This window comes from Triticum aestivum, chromosome 5B (assembly GCF_018294505.1).
Source record: "Triticum aestivum cultivar Chinese Spring chromosome 5B, IWGSC CS RefSeq v2.1, whole genome shotgun sequence".
NCBI lineage: Eukaryota > Viridiplantae > Streptophyta > Magnoliopsida > Poales > Poaceae > Triticum > Triticum aestivum.
Window position 1 is genome coordinate 59,318,462 of NC_057807.1, and position 7,515 is coordinate 59,325,976.

Below are 7,515 nucleotides of genomic sequence, written 5' to 3' on the forward strand. Positions count from 1 at the left end.
GGAGTAAATCCTACGAAATCCTTATGGGGAGGTGGCCAACTTCCTCAATCAAGATACTACAGTAATAGGTCTTCCGGCTGGACGTGTTGGCCACTACATCCTCTTTACCAGTTACAGAGGGACCAATATTATAGTTCTTGGAAAATGCTCCAACCATCATATCTGCCAGAGATTCAGATCTGGTTGTTGTCAGAATATTCCAAACTCATCGAGTCTAGGAAGAAAAATGAAAGTTTGCAACACAATCGACGAGACGATGTTGCAAGATTCTCAGAAATGGACTACGATAGCAAGCTCCAAAACATGAGCTGGTTCTGCTACATACATGTGAACATGTTGTCCCAGACAAGCATGACCACGTAGTAGTCTTATAATAAAACACTACCGAGTTCAGGTAGGGAACCATCATCTAGGATGTCGAAGTCTTGTGCATGACCTAGGATTAGCACGTCAACTCCTTTTCCTTGAACAAATCAATCAGTGGCTTGGTGTGCTAAGGATACATATAGAATGGAGGTTGCAAGTCTCCAAACCACAGAATGCTTCGCACGTATGCATGACCGATTTGGGATGATTCCAGAGGAAGCAACATTGACTTTCTCGGATTCACGACGGCAACTTGCATCAAATGCACATGAACTGGAGGAAGTCACTTCTTACATCCGAACATATGCTTCATGGGCTAGCATGAAGAAATGCTTTCAAAAGTTTCCAACACTAGCTTAATGCTCAACAAAATCATGGAGAAGATAAAAATGTTGCTGATGGGCTCAACAACAATTCATCCAGGTTTCCATGAAGATGGAGTTCCATAATTATGTGAACAAGTGATAGTATTGGTCAGACCAAAGGATGTAATGGTGTATGCTCGAGGGATTAACCAAGAGTAAGACAACATTACGAACATCATTGGTTCTGATTTGATTTGAGGATAGCCCACACTCAAATCAAAGTTTTGACAAGAAAATAGATCCAACAACTGATCACGAGGGTCAATCGATGAAAATACCATCTTCCTTCAATACGCACACACAAAGATATCCCTTGGAATGAACTGAGTTGGACAGGTTTTTATCTTCCAACTCTCCAAGTTGTTGTTTAGCTTAACCAACTAGCTCAGGGGTATCCCACACAGATTCTTGGAGAATGGGTGGTGTGGAGGAAAACCAACATGATCACGAACTCAACATAGCGGTCAGGTGACGACCTGGTGATACTTTCGAGAAGATATTCAGAAAATCACGAACCACCGATATGTTACTAAGCTCGGGAACAATCTTGCTTCTAAGGGCAAGACGAAATGATCAAAAAAAACAAGGGATTGGCATAATCCTGACTCATTGATCGAGGAGTGCACCCGGAAATAAGGACTAGGTAGCATGATCAACCTTAGGGCGATGATTCAAAATCAACACGCTAAGAATGAGGTTATTGTCCATTTAACTACCAAGCAACAGAGTTGCTAGGAGTATAGATTTCACACATCATAGTTCATCTGTCGGCATTCCGGCTGCAACAACACGGAACCGAGGAATGAATAAGGATGGCGAGAAGTATCACTACGTCAAGAATTCACAAGAGATGGTGCAATTCTCATGACAATCCCGACGTAAAGAGGGTAACACTCCAAGGTGGAATAGACCAAAAGCTTGATTGCATTTGATCTCCGGAATACAACTGCTTTGACCCAATCCTAGAAATGGATGAGGTACTGGAGTTTGTTTCTCCTAGTCATTCTGAACTAGAATGGCTTGACGGACCACAAGGGTAATAGGCATCGATGAACGAGTGCACGCATACTCTTGACTATCAATTGATAGACGAAGGTCAGAAGACAACCAAGGAGGGACAACTCGAAAGAACATATGATTTACTGATTTGTGGATGCATAGATTTAGTATGTCAAACAAAGCTCAACATATTTCTTCCGGATAACCCATGCAGAAAGGTTGAACTGGCAGAGTCACAATATAGAATGGAGAACTCACCAAAGAGCACTCTATTGTGATATTTCGGTTCAACGAGGAACTTCTGCCATAAATAGTTCATGGTATTGGAAGAAGGAAATACCACGGACCTCGAGGACTATCGCAAAGGTTACTAATATCCTAAAGGAACTAGCAAACACTAACAATACGAGATAAGTAGAGTGAATCTTGGGTCAAGAACCCAGGAATAGAATGCCTACTAACTAAGTGGCATCACGGGATGCTTTCGAGAATGATGGCCACAATCATCACACTGGGAATACAGAACATGGCTAGATTACTAGGTAATACTCCAAGACACCTAGGGCCATAATAATAATTCCAACATATATGTCAAGGCAATAGAGTACCTCAACTCACCGATTAGTGTGGTTAACCTGGCCAGAAAGGACATCGAAACAGAGGGAAGGATTTTGCAATTGCATTAGATTATTTAGAAACCTGGGATGACTCGGACAGCATAACGGCTGCAAATGCTCCAAAAGATTTAAAACATGCTACAAAAATGGTGGCATAACCACTCGATCATCATAATATCAAGGTTCTGAGATCAGCTATGAACATACAGAAGATAGTAGGAACATAACTGAGGCTTGAGTCCAACAATTCTATAAGTCTATGGATTAGTAACACGTGATCCTAATAGGAAGAAGAGAAAGCCTGGTTCCTTCACCCCGTAGGAAAGATAGGATGACTCGGATCAGAAGGGCATGAGGTAAAGGAGTAAAAAGAGCCTTACGTTCCATCCCACAATCAATTACCTTATATAACTAAAGAATTTCTAGAATCAACTTCGACCAGTTTGGCTTGGTAATCCTACAGACAATCAAGCTCTGATACCAAAGCTATCAGGACCCCGACTCAATGTCACATCAATCTAGAATGTAACACCTCATATCACTTTGCGGCCTCACGCACGGTATCCCCATGGGTGTCGCCTTACCTTTGCCCGGGACCTTTTGCGCCTTTTGGCACACGTATATGATAGTGTCGCTAGCATCCATATGATAAGGAGCCCGAGCTGACATGGCTAGTCATGAACCCAAAGTGGCACTAACTTACAGGGACAGGCATACATGACCCAGCAACGAACGTGTCAGTCATCAGCGAGTGAATCCGGGCTGTAGCAACTGGGCTAGCAGGACTCCGGTAAACCGGGCTGTAGCAGGCTAACAGGACTCTGGTATTCATCGCGTGACATTTCCCCGAGGGGATAGACACAGGAACGAAGAAGGACACATGCCGGCCAGCCTAAGTGTTCCGGAGCAGTAGCAAGCTACCATGGCTCAATGGAAACACTAGGAGACATTTCCCGGTAAGAAAGGCTACCAAGGATAAACAACTAGGTTGTCAGATCCCACACATACCAAGCATTTCAATAACATACACAGAATATGCTCGATATGTGTAAATACAACATGGCATCACAACATGACTCTACAACTCAAGTATTTATTCAATAGGCTCCGAGGAGCGAGATATTACAATCATGGGTCTCATGACCCAACATTCAGAGCATACAAGTCAAAGCACATGCGGAAGCTTAACATGTCTGAGTACAGACATCTATAAAAGAAAAAGGCTGAGAAGCCTGACTGTCTATCAGATCCTGCCGAGGGCACAAGATCGTAGCTGAGGTAACAAGCTAAACGTCGAAGTCCACGCGAAACTACTAGCGAGACTGAAGTCTCTCTGCAAAAACATAAATTAAGCAACGTGAGTACAAATGTACCCAGCAAGACTTACATCAGATCTAACTACATATGCATCATTATCAACAAAGGGGATGGTGGGGTTTAACTGCAGCAAGTCAGCTTTGACTCAGTGTCTAACCTGAACTACGACTACAAGTAACTCTTTTGAGGTGGCGCACACGAGTCCACATATTCACCATATCAATACACCACTATGGATCCGCTCCCGTCTCCCTACGAGAACGCCATCCATAGCACTCACGCTTATCTTGCGTATTTTAGAGTATCCACTTTCACTTGTCTACGAACTGTATAGGCAACCCAGAAGTCCTTTTCCGCGGACACGGCTATTCGAATATATAATGTTAACCCTGCAGGGGTGTACTTCTTCACACACGCTCTCACCACTTACCGCCGTTTACACGACATGTACTCGGCAACCTTCAAGCGGAAGCCCAACGAGGGTGTCGGCCACGACCTGACTAACCACACAAGTCTCTTGTCCAGGTTTACCGCCTATTCGGGTTCCATCCGCAAGGAGATCCGGCCGGGGTGTCGCTCACGGCCCCAAACGATGTGAGCAGGGTTCCCAAGCCCACCTCGACGGGTGGATCTACGCTTGGTACACCGTGCCACTGTGCCTAGTCTGTCCCAACCCCACCTGTACCGGGTGCCACTTGGTAGACTACTAACACTACCTACAAACACCAGAAACTAGTTGCAACTCCTGGACAGAGATCGAGTTGATTAATAAGTCGAGAGAGCTTGGAGCGCCCAGAGCCCAATGTGTGGTAGTAACTGATCATGGATCACAAACACAGAACTCAGTTCCTGAGGACGGCTGCAATGAGACAACCCACCATGTACTCCTACATGGCCTCTCACTGCTACCTTTACCAAATCGTGTTCACACACTTAGCTCACACACAGTAGGACATGTTCACACACCTCTGATTCATCCCCGATGAATCAGACTAGTGGGTTTCATCTAGGGCTCAAACAACTCCTACTCATGCTAGTGGGTTTCATCTATTTACTATGGCAATGACAGGTCATGCAGAGGATAAGGGGTTCAACTACCGCAGCATGTAACAGTTGAATCGGTGTTGTCCTAATACAGTAAAAGAGAGCAGGAGCGAGAGAGTGGGATTGTATTGGAATGAACAAGGGGGTTTTGCTTGCCTGGCACTTCTGAAGATAATATAGCTCTTCATCGGTGTCATCGATCTCATCGTCGGAACCACGTCTACTGAGAGAGGACAAATACAGGCAAACAAGGGAGAACACAATCAATGCAATGCAACAATATGATGCATGAATGTGACATGGCAATATGCTATGGTTTGAGCTAATGCAACTAGCAGCAGGTTAAATGGAGTTAGTTTGAATCTAAGATTCAAATTCAAACTCCATATGTGAGGGTTTAAATGCCATTATATGATTTGTGCTAAACAGCAGCTATAAGTTGTTCTAACATGCATGAAAATGGTACAGATGGATAGATTGGATTTTTCTGATCATTTTTCATATATAATTTGTTTCATTTGGAGTTACGGTTGATTTTATATGATTTTTAGAAGTTTAAGTATTTTTCTGGAATTTTCTGTATTATCTTAATTCCAGAAAAAGATTAATTGCGTCAGCATGACGTAGGTGTGACGTCAGCAGGTCAACTGACCCGGCCAGGTCAAACCTGACCTGTGGGACCCAAGTGTCAGTGGTTAGTTAACTAACTAAACAGAGTTAGTTAGTGTTAGGTTAAGCACTAATCTAGATTAATTAGTGCTAAACTAACCTAACTAATAATTAACAAGGGTGGCCCACACGTCAGTGACCCAGGGGTCAAACTGGGCCCACCCAGTCAATGGTCAGCGGGGTCAAACCCACCAGCGACATGACGCCGGCGAGGCCGGACGCGGCGGCGAGGCTCGGATTTGGTCCTCCGTCGACCAAATCAACGGCAGAGACGCGCTACGGACTGCTGGTGAACTCGCGCATCGAGTGGTTGTGGCGGTTGGGCCTGAGGAGGCCGGAGTTGTCGCCGGAGCTCGGGTGAGCTCGGGGTCGACGCTACGATGGCCGTGGAGATGTGCGATTAGCACCTACGGCGTCTACGTGATACTGTGCGTACGATGGGCGCATGCCTGGGACCAAATGGTCACCGGAATGTGGCCGGCGACGAGCTCGTGCGGCGGCGCGGTTCGGTCTTCAAGGGGGCGACGGCTACAACAAGAAATCGAGGCGGGGAAGAGGGGGATTCGGTCCGTGAGCTCACCGCGGAGATGTTGGGATGGTTGGCGTGCTCGGAGGAGGCTTGGAGGTGACGGAATGGCGATGACGATCTCGGCGGCCCGAGGAAGGGGACGGCGGAGCTGGCGGCATCCAGGGCTTCCGGCGCCTTCCATCTTGGTGAGGAAGAATAGGGGGACGAGGCGGGGCATCTTGGCGCGTCGGCGAGGCATGGGAAGCATGGTGGCTGTGGCAAATGGCGTCGGCGACGATGAGCTCCGCTCGGGCACGTGCGGGGAGAGAGCAGAGGAGGGGGAGAGCGAATGGAGGGGTCCAGAGGGTCGGGGCGACGACGTGGAGGTCGTCCAGACGTCCAGGGCCGCGGGCGGCAAGCAGGTGGCGCCGTGGCGAGCTCGCGCTCGTCGGCGTCACCTTCCTGTCTGCCTGGCGGGGACGAAGCAGCTGGCTGGCACGCTAGAATCATGAACTTTTCTAAGGAGCATTTTGGGTTTATTGAAAATATCTTTTAGTTGAACCTAGTAGTATTCATTAGGTGCTAGTGTTTGAACAGTCCCCATTTCAAATTCATTTGAAAGTTAAACATGATGCACACATGAAGGGCTAGCCTACTGCATACCAGGACTAGGGATGTGACATTGCTATGCTTAATGCTTGTCACTAGGGCCCGAGTGCCATGATTTCAGATCTGAACCTATTATGTTTTCATGAATATATGTGAGTTCTTGATCCTATCTTGCAAGTCTATAGTCACGTATTATGTGTTATGATCCGACAACCCCGAAGTGACAATAATCGGGATACTTCTTGGTGATGACCGTAGTTTGAGGAGTTCATGTATTCACTATGTGTTAATGCTTTTGTCCGGTACTCTATTAAAAGGAGGCCTTAATATCCCTTAGTTTCCACTAGGACCCCGCTGCCACGGGAGGGTAGGACAAAAGATGTCATGCAAGTTCTTTTCCATAAGCACGTATGACTATATTCGGAATACATGCCTACATTACATTGATGAACTGGAGCTAGTTCTGTGTCACCCTATGTTATAACTATTACATGAGGAATCACACCCGACATAATTATCCATCACTGATCCAATGCCTACGAGCTTTTCACATATTGTGCTTTGCTTATTTACTTTACCATTGCTACTGTTACAATTACTACAAAACTGCTATCGTTACTTTTGCTACTGTTACCGTTACTATCATACTACTTTGCTACTAAATACTTTGCTCTAGATACTAAGTTATCCAGGTGTGGTTGAATTGACAACTCAACTGCTAATACTTGAGAATATTCTTTGGCTCCCCTTGTGTCGAATCAATAAATTTGGGTTGAATACTCTACCCTCGAAAACTGCTGCGATCGCCTATACTTGCGGGTTATCAGTCGTCGCCCCCTTCGTGCCTCCCCACCCCCCTCCCGAGCCTCCCCGTGGACGCCTCCCCACCAAAACCGTCGGTGGACCGCCCCCGAGGAGCACCGCCCTCCCCGCCCCGTCGCCACCGTGCCCCGTCGCCGCCCCTCCCCGCCCCGTCGCCACCCTCATGGTGAGCCCCTGCCACCCAGATTTTTTTTCCTGT